The 16183-nt window shown below is 39.9% G+C and overlaps 3 non-coding genes across 3 annotated transcripts; all 3 read right to left on the bottom strand.

Moving 5' to 3' along the window:
- Positions 1–8654: 8654 nt before the first annotated feature.
- LOC144580278 (U6 spliceosomal RNA) lies at positions 8655–8761 on the bottom strand. Its single transcript, XR_013529575.1, has one exon. It is a non-coding gene; the product is annotated as a U6 spliceosomal RNA (small nuclear RNA).
- Positions 8762–9474: 713 nt separating this feature from the next.
- LOC144580283 (U6 spliceosomal RNA) lies at positions 9475–9582 on the bottom strand. Its single transcript, XR_013529580.1, has one exon. It is a non-coding gene; the product is annotated as a U6 spliceosomal RNA (small nuclear RNA).
- Positions 9583–10793: 1211 nt separating this feature from the next.
- Positions 10794–10900, bottom strand: LOC144580280 (U6 spliceosomal RNA). The gene has a single exon (XR_013529577.1). It is a non-coding gene; the product is annotated as a U6 spliceosomal RNA (small nuclear RNA).
- Positions 10901–16183: the final 5283 nt, after the last annotated feature.

The raw sequence follows: 16183 nt of genomic DNA, 5'->3' as shown, positions 1-16183 counted from the left end.
GAATTTACCATTTGGTTTGACTTGTAATTTTGAAAACACTTTCTTAGTAAAATTCAGGAGAAAGAATTTCAGAGCCCATTGAGTTTTATAGTTAAAACAATATATCCCCAAATGAAAACTAAAGAAAATGCAGAGAAAGTGCTTGTTGGTGTGTGGATTCAGCTCACAAAATTGAACATGTGGTTTGACTTGAAATTTTGAAAACCCTTTCTTTGTAAAATTCAGGAGAAATAATTTCAGAGCCCTTTGAGTCCTATAGTTAAACCAAAATGTCCCAGAATGAAAACTAAAAAGCTGTACGATAAAAATTTTTCTTGATGTATGGATTCATCTCATAGAATTTAACGTTAGGTTTGACTTGAAATTTTGAAAACACTTTCTTTGTAAAATTCAGAAGATAGAATTTCAGAACCCATTCAGTCCTACAGTTAAAACAAAATATTCCAGAATGAAAATTAAAAAAATATACGGTGATAATTCTTGTTGATGTGTGGATTCAGCTCCCAGAATTGAACATATGCTTTGCCTTGAAATTTTGAAAACACTTTCTTTGTAAAATTCAGGAGAAAGAATTTCAGAGCTCATTGAGTCCTATAGTTAAAACGAAAAAATCTCAGAATAAAATCTAAAAAACTGTACGGTGAAAATTCTTGTTGATCTGTGGATTCAGCTCACAGAATTGAACATGTGGTTTAACTTGAAATTTTGAAAAAACTTTGTGGAATTGAGGAGAAAAATTTCAAAACCTACTGAGTCCTAAAGTTCAAAAGAAATATCCCAGAATGAAAACTAAAAAAAATGTATGTTGAAAATTTTTGTTGATGTGTGGATTCAGCTCTCAAAATTGACTATGTTGTTTCACTTGAAATTTTGGAAACACTTTCTTTGTACAATTCAGGAGATAAAATTTCAGAGGCCATTGAGTCCTACACTTAAAATATCCCAGAATGAAAACTATAAAAAAGTATGGTGAAAATTCTTGTTGATGTGTGTATTCATCTCCCAGAATTGAACATGTAGTTTGGCTTGAAACTTTAAAAACACTTTCTTTACAAAATTCAGGAGAAAAAATTTCAGTGTGCATTGAGTCCTGTAGTTAAAACAAAATATCCCAGAAGGAAAACTAAAAAAAATAGGGTGAAAATTCTTGTTGATGTGTGGATTCAGGTCACGAAATTGAATATTTGGTTTGACTTCAAATTTTGAAAACACTTGCTTTTTAAAACTCAGGAGAAAGGATTTCAGAGCCCATTGAGTCCTATAGTTTAAACAAACTATTTCAGAATGAAATCTAAAAAACTGTACGGTGAAAATTATTCTTGATGTGGGGATTCAGCTCACAGAATTGAACATGTGGTTTAAGTTGAAATTTTGAAAAAACTTTCTTTGTAAAATTCAGGAGAAAAATTTCAAAGCCTATTGAGTCCTAAAGTTGACAAAATATCGCAGAATGAAAACTAAAATAATGTATTGTAAAAATTCTTGTTGATGTGTGGATTCAGCTTCCGAAATTAAACATGTAGTTTGGCTTGAAATTTTGAAACACGTTTTTTGTAAAATTCAGGAGAAAGAATTTCAGAGCCCATTGAGTCCTAAAGTTAAAACAAAATATCCCAGAATAAAAACTAAAAAAAATCTACAATGAAAATACTTCGTGATGTGTGGATTCATCTCAGAGAATTTAACATTTAATTTGACTTGGAATTTTGAAAACACTTTCTTTGTGAAATTCAGGAGTAAGAATTTCAGAGCCCATTTCATACTAGAGTTAAAACAATATATCCCAGAATGAAAACTAAAAAAATGTACGGTGAAAATACGTCTTGATGTGTGGACTCAACTCTTAAAATTAACCATGTCGTTTGACTTGAAATTTTGAAAACACTTTCTTTGTCAAATTCAGGAGAAAGAATTTCAGAGCTTATTGAGTCCTATAGTTAAAACAAAATATCCCAGAAGGAAAACAAAAAAACTGTATGGTAAAAATTCTTGTTGATGTGTGGATTCAGCTCACAAAATTGAACATGTGGTTTGACTTCGAATTTTGAAAAAACTTTGTAAAATTCAGGAGAAAGAATATCAGAGCCCATTGAGTCCCATATTTAAAACAAAATATCCCAGAATGAAAACTAAAAAAATATGGTGAAAATTTTTGTTGATGTGTGGATTCAGCTCACAGAATTGAACATGTGATTTGATTTGAAATTTTGAAAACACTTTCTTTGTAAAATTCAGGAGAAAGTATTTCAGAGCCCACTGAGTTTTACAGTTAAAACAATATATCCCAGAATGAAAACCAAAAAAAAAAAAAATATGGAGAAAATGCTTGCTGATGTTTGAATTGAGCTCACAGAATTGAACACGTGGTTTGACTTGAAATTTTGAAACCCTTTCTTTGTAACATTCAGGAGAAAGGATTTCAGAGCCCATTGTGTCCTATAGTTAAAACAAAATATTCCAGAATAAAAACTAAAAAAATGTACGATGAAAATCCTTGTAGATGTGTGGATTCAGCTCACAGAATTGAATTTGTGGTTTGATTTGAAATTTTGAAAACACATTCTTTGTAAAATTAAGGAGAAAGTATTTCAGAGCCCATTGATTTCTATAGTTTAAACAAAATATCCCAGAATGAAAACTAAAGAAATATACAATGAAAATTCTTGTTTATGTGTGGATTCAGCTTACAGAATTGAACATGTGGTTAGACTTGAAATTTTATATACACTTTCTTTGTAAAATTCAGGAAAAAGAATTTCAGAGCCCTTTGAGTCCTATAGTTAAACCAAAAGTCCCATAATGAAAACTAATAAAATGTATGGTGAATATCCTTGTTGATGTGTGGATTCAGCTCACAGAATTAAAAATGTTTGCCTTAAAATTTTGAAAGCACTTCCTTTGCAAAATTCAGGAGAAAAAATTTCAGAGCCCATTGAGTTATATAGTTTAAACAAAATATCCCAGAATGAAAACTAAAAAAATATATGGTGAAAATTCTTGTTTATGTGTGGATTAAGCTCCCAGAATGGAACATATGGTTTGACTTGAAATTTTGAAAACACTTCCTTTGCAAAATTCAGGAGAATAAATTTCAGAGGACATTGAGTCCTGTAGTTAAAACAAAATATCCCAGAATGAAAACTAAACAAATATAACGTGAAAATTCTTGTTGATGTGTGGATTCAGCTCACAGAATTGAACATGTGGTTTTCCTTGAAATTTTAAAAACACTTTCTTGGTAAAATTTAGAAGAATTTTAGAGCTCATGGGGTCCTATAATTAAAACAAAAGATATCAAAATGAAAACTACAAAAATGTACAAAGAAAATTCTTGTTGATGTGTGGATTCAGCTCTCAAAATTGACCATGTGGTTTCACTTGAAATTTTGAAAACACTTTCTTTGTAAAATTCAGGAGAAAGAATTTCAGAGCACATTGAGTCCTATAGTTAAAACAAAATATCTCAGAATGAAAACTAAAGAACTGTATGGTGAAAATTCTTGTTGATGTGTGGATTCATCTCACAGAATTGAACATGTGGTTTGTCTTGAAATTTTGAAAACAGTTTTGTTGTAAAATGGAGGAGAAAAAATTTAAGAGCCAATTGAGTCCTATAGTTAAAACAAAACATACTTTGATGAAAATTAAACAAATATACAATGAATGTTCATGTTGATATGTGGATTCAGCTCACAGAATTGAACATGTGGTTTCACTTGTAATTTTACAAAGAAAACACTTTCTTTGTAAAATGCAGGAGACAAAAATTCAGAGCCCATTGAGTCCTATATATAAAACAAAATATCCCAGAATGGAAACTAAAAAAAAACCGTGAATTTTTTTTAAGAATTTTTAATTTTCATTATGGTATGACAAATGTGTTTTCAAAATTGCAAGTCAAATTACATGCTAAATTTTGTGAGCTGAATCGACACACCGAAAAAGAACATTCACCATTTTTAAATTTTCATTATGGTATATTTTGTTTTAACTATAGGATTGAAGAATGGGCTCTGAAATTCTTTCTTTTGCATTTTACAAAGAAATTGTTTTCAAATTTTCAAGTCAAACCACATGTTCAATTCTGTGAGATGAATCCACACATCAACAAAAATTTTCACCTTACATTTTTTAAAGTTTTATTCTGAGATATTTTGTTTTAACTATAGGACTAACTGGGCTCTTAAATTCTTTCTTTTGAATTTTACAAAGAAAGGGTCTTCAAAATTTCAAGGCGATCCACATGTTCAGTTCTGGGAGCTGAATCCACACATCAAAAAGAATTTACACAATACTTTTTTAAAGTTTTTATTCAGGGACATTTTATTTTAACTGTAGGACTCAATGGGCTCTAAAATTCTTTCTCCTGATTTTTACAAAGAAAGTGTTTTCAAAATTTCAAGTCAAACCACACGGTCAATTTTGAAAGCTTAATCCACACATTAAGAAGTATTTTCTGGCCGGGCGCGGTGGCTCAAGCCTGTAATCCCAGCACTTTGGGAGGCCGAGGCGGGTGGATCACGAGGTCAAGAGATCGAGACCATCCTGGTCAATATGGTGAAACCCCGTCTCTACTAAAAATCCAAAAAATTAGCTGGGCATGGTGGCGTGTGCCTGTAATCCCAGCTACTCAGGAGGCTGAGGCAGGAGAATTGCCTGAACCCAGGAGGCGGAGGTTGCGGTGAGCCGAGATTGCGCCATTGCACTCCAGCCTGGGTAACAAGCGAAAACTCTGTCTCAAAAAAAAAAAAAAAGTATTTTCTGTTTTTTTTTTTTTAAAGTTTCGCTCTTGTTACCCATGCTGGAGTGCAATGGCACGATCTCAGCTCACTGCGACCTCCGCCTCCTGGGTTCAGGCAATTCTCCTGCTTCGGCATTCTGAGTAGCTGGGATTACAGGCACGCGCCACCATGCCCAGCTAATTTTTTGTATTTCTAGTAGAGACGGGGTTTTACCATGTTGACCAGGATGGTCTCGATCTCTTGACCTTGTGATCCACCTGCCTCAGCCTCCCAAAGTGCTGGGATTACAGGCTTGAGCCACCGCGCCCAACCTAAGAAGTATTTTCAACGTAATTTATTTGTTTTCATTTTGGGATATTTTGTTTCAAATTTAGGACTCAATGGGCTCTGAAATTCTTTCTCCTGAGTTTTACAAAGAAAGTGTTTTCAAAATTTTAGGTCAAACTACATGTGCAATTTTGGGAGCTGAATCCAAACATCAACAAGAGAAGAGTTTTTATCATACAGCTTTTTAGTTTTCATTCTGAGGTATTTTGTTTAAACTATATGACTCAATGGGCTCTGAAATTTGTTCTCCTGAATTTTACAAAGAAAGTGTTTTCAGAATTTGAAGTCAAACCACATATTCAATTTCGTGAGCTGAATCCACACATCAACAAGAATTTTCACCATCTATTATTTTAGTTATTATTTTGAGATATTTTGTTTTAACTATAGGACCCAATGGGCTCTTAAATTCTTTCTCCTGAATTTTACAAAGAAAGGGTTTTCAAAATTTCAAGTCAAACCACATGTTCAATTTTGTGAGGTAAACCCACATATCAACAAGAATTTTCACCTTATATTTTTTTAGTTTTCATTCTGGGATACTTTATATTAACTGTAGAATTCAATGTGCTCTGAAATTGTTCCTCCTGAATTTTACAAAGCAGTGTTTTCAAAATTTCAAGTCAAACAACATGGTCAATTTTGAGAGTTGAATCCACACATCAACAAAAATTTACATCGTACATTTTTTTAGTTTTCATTCTGGGATACTTCGTTTGATCTTTTGGACTCAATAAGCTTTGAAATTTTTTCTCCTGAATTTTACAAAGAAAATGTTTTCAAAATTTCAAGTCAAACCACATGTTCAAATTTGTGAGCTGAACCCACACATCAACAAGAATTTTTATTGTACAGTTTTTAGTTTTCATTCTGGGATATTTTGTTGTAAATGTAAGACTCAATGGGCTTTGAAAATCATTCTATTGAATATTACAAAAAAAGTGCTGTTACAATTTCTTGTCAAATGACATGTTCAATTTTGTAAGCTGAATCCACACATCAACAGGCATTTTCACTGTACATATATCTAGTTTTCATTCTGGGATTTTTTTTCAACTATAGGACTTAATGAGCTCTGAAACTTTTTCTTCTAAATTTTACAAAGAAAGTGTTTTCAAAATTTTAAGTCAAACCACATGATCAATTCTGTGAGCTGAATCCACACATCAACAGGCATTTTCACCATACATATGTCTAGTTTTCATTCTGGGATTTTTTTTTAACTATAGGACGTAATGGGCTCTGAAAGTTTTTCTTCTGAATTTTACAAAGAAAGTGTTTTCAAAATATTAAGTCAAACCACATGTTCAATTCTGTGAGCTGAATTCACACATTAAAAACCATTTTCACCGTACAGTTTTTTTCGTTTTCTTTCTGGGATATTTGGTGTCTAACTATAGGACTCAATGCTCTCTGAAATTCTTTCTCCTGTATTTCACAAGGAAAGTGATTCCAAAATTTTAAGTCAAACCACATTTTCAATTCTGTGAGCTGAATCCACACATCAAGAAGTATTTTTATGGTACTTATTTTTTTTTTAGTTCTGGGACATTTTGCTTTTAAAGATACGACTCAATAGGCTCTGAAATTCTTTCTCCTGAAATTTACAAGAAAGTGTTTCCAAAATTTCAATTCAAAACACATGTTCAATTTTGTGAGCTGAATCCATACATCAAAAAGCATTTTCACGGTAAATTTTTTATTTTTCATTCTGGGATATTTAGTTTTTAACTACAGGACTCAATGGGGTCTGAATTTCTTTCTCCTGAATTTAAAAAGAACGTGTTTTCAAAATTACAACTCAAACCACATGTAAAATTCTGTGAGCTGAATTTGCGCATCAAAAAGCATTTTGACAGTACTTTTTTTTAGTTTTTATTCTGTGATATTTTGTTTAACTATAGGTTTCAATGTGCTCTGAAATTCTTTCTTTTGAATTTTACCAGAAAAGTGTTCCCAAAATTCCATGTCAAACCACATGTTAAATTCTGTGAGCTGAATCTGCACATCAAAAAGCATTTTCACCATACAGTGTTTTAGCTTTCATTCTGGGATTTTTTTTTTTTTTTTTTTTTTTTTTTTTTTTACGTATAGGAATCAAAGTGCTCTGAAATTCTTTCTCCTGAATTTTTCAAAGAAGGTGTTTCCAAAATTCCAAGTCAAACCACATTTTCAATTCTATGAGCTGAATCCACACATCAAAAACCATTTTCACCATAGATTGTTTTAGTTTTCATTCTGGGATATTTTGTTTGTAACTATAGGATTCAATGTGCTCTACAATTCTTTCTGCTGAATTTCTCAAAGAAAATGTTTCCAAAATTCCAAGTGAAACCACATTTTCCATTCTGTGAGCTGAATCTACACATCAAAAAGCATTTTCACTGTGCTTTTTTTTTTTTTTTTTTTTTTGGTTTTCATTCTGGGATATTTTGTTTTTAAAGATAGGATTCATTGGGCTCTGAAATTCTTTCTCCTGAATTTTACAAGAAAGTGTTTCCAAAATTCCAAGTCAAACAACATGTTAAATTCTGTGAGCTGATTCCACACATCAAAAACATTTTGACCGTACATTTTTTTATTTTTCATTAGGGGATATTTTGTTCTTAACTATGAGATTCAATGGGCTCTGAAATTCTTTCTCCTGAATTTTACAAAGCAACTGTATCCAAAATTCAAAGTCAAACCACATTTTGAATTCTGTGAGCTGAATCCGCACATCAGAAAGCATTTTAACCATACAATTTTAGTTTTCATTCTGGGATATTTTTTTTTAACTATATGACTCAATGAGCTCTGAAATTCTTTCTGCTGGATTTTACAAATGAAGTGTTTCCAAAATTTCAAGTCAAAGCACATGTTCAATTCTGTGAGCTGAATCCACACATCAAAAAGCATTTTCACTGAACATTTCTTATTTTTCATTCTGGTATATTTTGTTTTTAGCTATAGGACTCAATGGGCTCTGAAATTCCTTCTGAATTCTACAAAGAATGTGTTTCCAAAATTCCAAGTCAAACCACATGTTCAATTTTGTGAGCTGAATCCACATATCAAAAAGCATTTTCACCGTATATTTTATGAGTTTTGATTCTGGGAAATTTTGTTTTTACTATACGTCTCAAGAGACTGTGCTGGGTGCTGTGACTCTTGCCAGCAATCCAAGCACTTTGGGAGGCCAAAGTGGGCGGGTCACCTGATGTCACAAGTTCGAGACCAGCCTGCGCATCCTGGTGAATACCCGTCTCATTTAAAAAAAGAAAAAAGAAAAAGAAAAGAAATCAGACAGAGCAGTGTGTACAATTCTAAAAAAAAAACAAGGTGCCAGAGAAATCCACCCACCTCCCCGCCTTTCTTTATGATGTACTCTTTCCATCTTGTCACCTAGGCTGGAGTGCAATGGTGCTATCTTGGCTTATTGTAGCACCTGCCTCCTGGATACAAGCGATTGTCCTGCCACAGCCTCTCTAGTAGCTGGAATTGCAAGTGTCCACACCACCAGGTCCAGCTAACTTTCTGTGTTTTTATTTGTATATCCAATCTATCTGTATTTCATTTCTAGAAAACAGCCACAATGGCAAAAAAAAAATTACAGAACACTGCACACCTTTGCATGTCATCCTTCCGCTGCGGCCATGCCGGCCTTCTGTGTAGCATCCCAATTTTAGGGTAGGTGCTGCCGAAGTGAGCACATGCCATGCCCAGCTCAGCTTTTTACTTTTTTTCTATTTTTATGTTTTTTGTAAGGAGCAAATTGCTCTGTGTCGTTCGAGGCCAGTCTCGAATCTGTGACCTTAGGATTGGCCCGTCTCGGCCTTCCAAAGAGCTGAAATTACAAGCATGAGCCACCGAGCTCAACCCAAGTTTTGTTTTTGTTTTAAAGACAGGGTTTCACCACGTTGGTTGGGACAGTCTCGAACCCACAACCTCATGTGATCCGCCCGCCTTGGTCTTCGCAGCTCCTGGATGACAGGCTCCCTTGAGCCACCGTGGCCAGCCGGCTGACTTTATTATTAAAAAAGAAGTCAGAGAGACTGGGCTGAGCGCTGTGACTCACTCCAGCAATCCTAGCACTTTGGGAAGCCGAGGTGAGTGGGTCACCTTATGTCACAAGTTCGAGATCAGCCTGCGAATCCCAGTGAAAATCCACCTCATTTAAAAAAAGAAAAAAAAAGAAATCTGACACATCAGTGTGTACAATTGTAAAAAAAAACGAGGTGCCGGATGACTCCACCCCCTGCCCTGCCTTTCTTTATGCCATACTGTTTCCCTCTTGTCACCCAGGCTGGAGCGCAATGCTGCGATCTTGGCTTATTGCAACACCTGACTGCCTGGCAGGTTTTTTTTTTGTACCTCTAATCTATTTATATTTGATTTCTACAAAACAGCCACAACAGCAAAAAAAAAAAAATTACAGAACGCTGCACATTTTGCGTGTCATCCTTGGGCTGTGGCCACGCTGGCATTCTTTGTAGCATCCAAATTTCAGTGTAGGTGCTGCCGAAGTGAGCACATGCCATGCCCGGCTCAGCTTTCTTATTTTTTGTTTTACTGTTTTTTATACGAAGCAAGTTGCACTGTGTCATTCTAGGCCTGTCTCGAACCTGGGACCCCAGGATTGGCTCATCTTGGCCTTCCAAAGTGCTGAAATTACAGACGTGAGCCGCCGAGCCCAACCCAAGTTTTCTTTTCATTTTTAAGATGGGGTTTTACCATGTTGGTCGGGCCAGTCTAGAACCTGCAACCTGTCATAATCTGCCCACCTTGGTCTTCGTAGTGCCTTGATGACAGGCTCCCATGAGCCACCATGCCTGGCCGGCTGATTTTACTGTTAAAAAAAAATCCGAGAGATTGGGCCGGACGGTGTGACTCACTCCAGCAATTTTAGCACTTTGGGAGGCCGAAGTGGGTGGGTCACCTGAGGTCACAAGTTCGAGGTCAGCCTGGACATACCAATGAAAACCCACCTCACTTAAAAAAGGAGAAAAAGAAAAAAAAATGAGACTCATCAGTGTGTACAATTGTAACAAAACGAGGTACCATGTGACTCCACCACACTCCTCGCCTTTCTTTATGATGTATTGTTTCCCTTTTGTCACCCAGGCTGGAGTACAATGGTGTGATGTTGGCTTATTGCAATGCCTGCCTCCTGGGTTTAAGTGATTGTCCTGCGGCAGCCTCCCAAGTAGTTGGGGGTGCAAGTGTCCACACCACCACATCCATCTAACTTTCTGTTTTTTTTTCTTTGTACCTCCAATCTATCTGTATTTGATACAGTAAGGCACTGTGACTCATGCAATGAATCCCAGCACTTTGGGAGGCCAAGGTGGATGGGTCACCTGAGGTCAAGAGTTCAAGGTCAGCCTGGGCATTTCGGTAAAAACCAACCTCACTTGAAAAAGGAGAAAAAGAAAAAGAAATCAGACAGATTAGTGTGCACAGTCAAAACAACAGGAGGTGTCGGGTGACTCCACCCCCCGCCCCAACTTTCTTTAAGACGTACTGTTCCCCTCTGGTCACCGGCTGGAGTGACACAGTGTGATCTTGGCTTATTGCAACACCTGCCTCCTGCATTCAAGGAATTGTCCTGCCAATGCCTCCCAAGTAGCTGGGGTTGCAAGTGTCCGCAGCACCACGTCCAGCTAACTTTGTATTTTTTTTTTTTTTTGCACCTCAAATCTATCTGTATTTGATTTCTACAAAACAGACACAATGGCAAAAAAAAAAATTACAGAACGCTTCACTCCTTCATGTGTCATCCTTGTGCTTCGGCCATGGTGGCCTTCTGCGTAGCGTCCCAATTTTAGTGTGGGTGCTGCCAAAGTGAGCACATGCCATGCCAGGCTCAGGTTTTTTATTTTTTTCTGTTTTTATGTTTTTTTATAGGGAGCGGGTTGCGCTGTGTCATTTGAGGCCAGTCTCGAACCTGTGACCTTACAATCGGCCCGCCTTGGAATTCCAAAGTGCTGGGATTGCAGGCGTGAGCCGCTGAGCCCAACCCAAGTTTATTTTTATTTTAAAGACGGAGTTTCACCATGTCAGTCGGGCTGGTCTCGAACCCGCAACCTCGCATGATCCGCCCAGCTTGGTCTTCGAAGCGCCTGGATGACTGTTTCCCTTGAGCCACCGTGCCCGGCCTGCCAACTTTATTGTCAAAAAAAGAAATCTGAGAAACTGTGCCAGGCGCTGTGATTCACGCTAGCAGTCCCAGACATTGGGAGGCCAAGATGGGCGGGTCACTTGAGGTCACGAGTTCGAGGTCAGCCTGGGCAGCCCGGTGAAAACCCGCCACTCTTAAAAAAGGAGAAAAAGAAAACTTAAAGTAGTCCAAAACATCAGTGTGTATGATTGTAACAATACGAGGGGTCGAGTGACTCCACCCCCTGCCCCGCCTTTCTTTATGACGTATAGTTTCCCTCTTGTCACCCAGGCTGGAGTGCAACAGTGCGATCTTGGCTTATTGCAACACCTTCCCCCGAGTTCAAACTATTTTCCTGATGATTACTCCCAAGTAGCTGGGGTTGCAGGTGTCCTCACCACTATGTCCAGCTAACTTTCTATATTCTTCTTTTTTTTGTACCTCAAATCTACCTGTATTTTATTTCTACAAACAAGCCACAACGGCAAAAAAAAAATTACGCACCACTGCACACCTTTGCTGTCATCGTTGGGCTACAGCCATGGCTTCCTTCTGTGTAGCATCCCAATTTTTGTGTAGGTGCTGCTGAAGCGAGCACATGCCATGCCCAACTCAGCTTTTTTATTTTTTTCTGTTTTAATGTTGTTTTTTTTCATAGGGAGCGGGTTGCGCTGTGTCGTTCGAGGCCAGTCTCCACCCTGTGACCTCACGATCGGCCCGCCTCGGCATTTTAAAGTGCTGGAATTACAGGCATGAGCCGCCGAGCCCAACCCAAATTTTACTTTATTTTTTTAAAGATGAGGATTCACCATTTCAGTAGGGCCTGTGTCGAACTGGCAACCTTGCGTTATCCACCCCCCTTGGTTTTCGAAGCACCTGGATGATTTCCTGTGGGCCTCTGTGCCTGGCCTGCCGACTTTATTGTCGAGAAAAAATAAGAGAGACTGGGCCAGGCACTGAGACTGACGCCAGCAATCCCAGCACTTTGGGAGGCCGAGGTTGGTGTGTCACCTGAGGACACGAGTTTGAGGTCAGCCTGGGCAGCCCGGTGAAAACCCACCACTCTTAACAAAGGAGAAAAAGAAAACTTATAGTCCGAAACATCAATGTGTACAATTGTAACAAAATGAGGTGTCGGGTGACTCCAAGCCCCGCCCCGCCTTTCTTTATGACCTACAGTTTCCCTTTTGTCATCCAGGCTGGAATGCAACAGTACGATCTTGGCTTATTGCAACAACTCCCTCCTGGGTTCAAACTATTGTCCTGATAATGCCTCCCAAGTAGCTGGGGTTGCAGATGTCCACACCACCACATCCAGCTAAATTTCAATTTTTCTTTTTTTTTGCACCTCAAATCTACCTGTATTTTATTTCTACAAAACAGCCACAATGGCAACAACAACAACAAAAAAATACGAACCACTTGCACACCTTTGCATGTCATCGTTGGGCTGTGGCCACGGTGGCCTTCTATGTAGAGTCCCAATTTCAGTGTAGGTGCTGCCAAAACAAGCACATGCATGCCCAGCTCAGGTTTTTTTTGTTTTTTTTTATAGAAAGCAGGTTGTGCTGTGTCGTTTGAGGCCAGTCTTGAACCTGTGACCTCACGATCGGCCTCCCTTGGAATTTCAAAGTGCTGGGATTACAGGCTTAAGCTGCTGAGCCCAACCCAAGTTTTGTTTTTGTTTTAAAGACAGGGTTTCACCATGTCGATCGGGCTGGTCTCGAACCTGCAACCTTGCGTGTTCTGCCTGCCCTGGTCTTCGAAGCGCCAGAATGACAGGCTCTTGTGAGCCACCATGCCTGGCCCGCCGACGTTATTGTAAAAAAAAGAATCGGAGAGACTGGGCGGGGTGCTGTGACAAACGCCAGCAATCCCAGCACTTTGGGAGGCCGAGGTGGGCGGGTCACCTGAGGTCACAAGTTCGAGGTCAGCCTGGGTAGCCCAGTGATAACCCACCTCACTTAAAAAAAAGAAAAAGAAAACAAAGTAGTTTGACACATCTGTGTGTACAATTGCATCAAAACGAGGTGTCGAGTGACTCCACCCCTTGCCCCGTCTTTCTTTATGACGTACAGTTTCCCTCTTGTCACCCAGGCTGGAGTGCAACAGTGCGATCTTGGCTTATTGCAACACCTCCCTCCTGGGTTGAAGCTATTTTCCTGATATTGCCACCCAAGTAGTTGGTGTTGCAGGTGTCCACACCACCATGCCCAGCTTTCTATTTTTTTTTAATACCTCAAATCTACCTGTATTTTATTTTTATAAAACAGCCGCAATGGCAAAAAAAAAAAAAAAATACAGACCGCTGCACACCTTTGCGTGTCATCGTTGGGCTGTGGCCACAACGGCATTCTGTGTAGCATCCCAATTTTAGTGTAGGTGCTGACGAAGTGAGCACATGCCATACCCGGCTCAGCTTTTTAATTTTTTTCTGTTTTAATGTTTAATAGGGAGTGGGTTGCACTGTGTCGTTCCGGGCCAGTCTCGAACCTGTGACCTAATGATAGGCCCGCCTCAGCATACTAAAGTGCTGAATTACAGGCATGAGCTGCCGAGCCCAACCAAAGTTTTGTTTTTGTTTTAAAGACAGGGTTTCATCATGTTGGTCAGGCCGGTCTCGAACACACAACCTCGCATGATTCGCCCACCTTGGTCTTCGAAGCACCTCATGACAGGCTCCTGTGAGCCTCTGTGCTTGGCCCGCCGACTTAATTGTCAAAGAATAAATCCGAGAGACTGGGTCAGGCACTGTGACTCACGCCAGCAATCCCAGCCCTTTGGGAGGCCAAGGCGGGAGGGGCACCTGAGGTCACGAGTTTGAGGTCAGCCTGGGCAGTGAAAACCCACCTCACTTAAAAAAGGAGAAAAAGAAAAGGAAAAGTAGTCTGACACAGCAGCATGTAAAATTGTAACAAAACGAGGTGTCGGGTGACTCACCCCTTGCCCCGCCTTCCTTTATGACGTACAGTTTTCCTCTTGTCACCTAGGCTGGAGTGCAACAGTGCGATCTTGGCTTCCTGCAACACCTCCTTCCTGGTTTCAAGCTATTGTCCTGATAACGCCACCCAAGTAGCTGGGGTTTCAGGTGTCCACACCACCACGTCCAGCTAACTTTCTATTTCCCTTTCTTTTTTGTACCTCAAATCTCCCTAATGTGTTATTTCTACAGAATGTCCACAACGGCAAGAAGGAAAAAAAAGAAAATGTACGGACCGCTGCACACCTTTTTGTGTCAGCGTTAGGCTGCGGCCACGGCGGCCTTCTGCATGGCATCCCAATTTATTGTAGGTGCTGCCGAAGTGAATGCACGCCATGCCCAACTGAGCTTTTTAATTTTCGTTCTGTTTTTTTTTTTTTTTTTTTTTTTTACATTTTTTTTATAGGGAGTGGGCTGCGCTGTGTCATTCGAGGCAAGTCTCGAACCTGTGACCTAATGATAGGTCCGCCTCGGCATTCCAAAGAGCTGGGATTACAGGCGTGAGCTGCTGCAAAGCCCGATCCAAGCTTTGTTTTCATTTTAAAGACACAGTTTGACCATGATGGTCGGGCCGGGCTCAAACCCGCAACCTCGCGTGATCCACCCACCTTGGTCTTCTAAGTGACTGGAGGACAGGCTTCCATGAGTCTCTGTGCCCGGCCCACCAACTTTATGGTCAGAAAATGAATCCGAGGGACTTGGCCGGGAGCTTTTACTCACGCCAGCAATCCCAGCCCTTTGGGAGGCCGAGGCGGGCGGGCCACCTGAGGTCACGAGTTCGAGTTTAGCCTGGGCAGCCTGGTGAAAATTCACCTCACTTAAACAAAAGGAAAAAAAAAACAAATAGTCCGACACAGCAGCGTGTACAATTGTAAGAAAATGAGGTGTCAGGTGACTCCGTCCCCCGCCCCAGCTTTCTTTATGACGTACAGTAAGTCTCCCTTTTGTCACCCAGGCTGGAGTGCAACACCAACCTCCTAAGTTCAAGCTATTGTCCTGATAAGGCCTCCCCAGTAGCTGGAGTTGCAGGTGTCCACACCACCACGTCCAGAAAACTTTCTATTCTTTTTTTCGTTTTTGTACCTCAAATCTCCCTTTATGTTATTTCTACAGAATTGCCACCATGACAAACAAAGAAAATATACAGAGCGCTGCACCTTTCCGTGTCATCGTTGGGCCGCAGCCACGGCGGCCTTCTGCATGGCATTTCGATTTTAGTGTAGGTGCTGCCAAAGCAAGCGCATGCCATGCCCAGCTAAGCTTTTTAATTTTCGTTCGTTTTTTTTTTAAACGTTATTTTATATAGAGAGGGCTGCGCTGTGTCGTTCGAGGCCAGTCTCGAACCTGTGACCTCACGATCGACCCACCTTGGCATTCCAAAGTGCTGGAATCATAGGCGTGAGCCTCCGCCGAGTCCGACCCAAGCTTTGTTTTCCTTTTACAGACGGGGCTTCCCCATGATGGTCGGACCGGTCTTGAACCTGCAACCTCGTGTGATCCGCCCACCTTGGTCTTCGAAGTGCCTGGAGGACGGGCTCCCAAAAGCCTTTGTGCCCGGCCTGCCGACTTTATGGTCAGAAAAGAAATCTGAAGAACTGGGCCGGGTGCTGTGACTCATGCCAGCAATCCCAGCCCTTTGGGAGGCCGAGGCGGGCGGGTCACCTGAGGTCACGCGTTCGTGGTGAGCCTGGGCAGCCTGGTGTAAACCCACCTCACTTAAAACAGGAGAAAAAGAAAAAGAAATGTAGTCTGACACAGCAGCGTGTACAATTGTAACTAAACAAGGGGTCAGGTGACTCCACCGCCCACCCCGCCTTTCTTTATGACGTACAGTCAGTCTCCCTCTTGTACCCAGGCTGGAGTGCAACCCTGCGATCTTGGCTTCTTGTAACACCTCCCTCCTGGGTTAAAGCTATTGTCCTGATAACGCCTCCCCAGTAGCTGGGATTGCAGGTGTCCACAATACCACGTCCAGCTAAGTTTCTATTTTTTTTT

This window comes from Callithrix jacchus, chromosome 18 (genome assembly GCF_049354715.1).
Source record: "Callithrix jacchus isolate 240 chromosome 18, calJac240_pri, whole genome shotgun sequence".
NCBI lineage: Eukaryota > Metazoa > Chordata > Mammalia > Primates > Cebidae > Callithrix > Callithrix jacchus.
The sequence above is the reverse complement of the archived record's forward strand: the minus strand, read 5'-3'. Positions and strand labels throughout refer to the sequence as shown.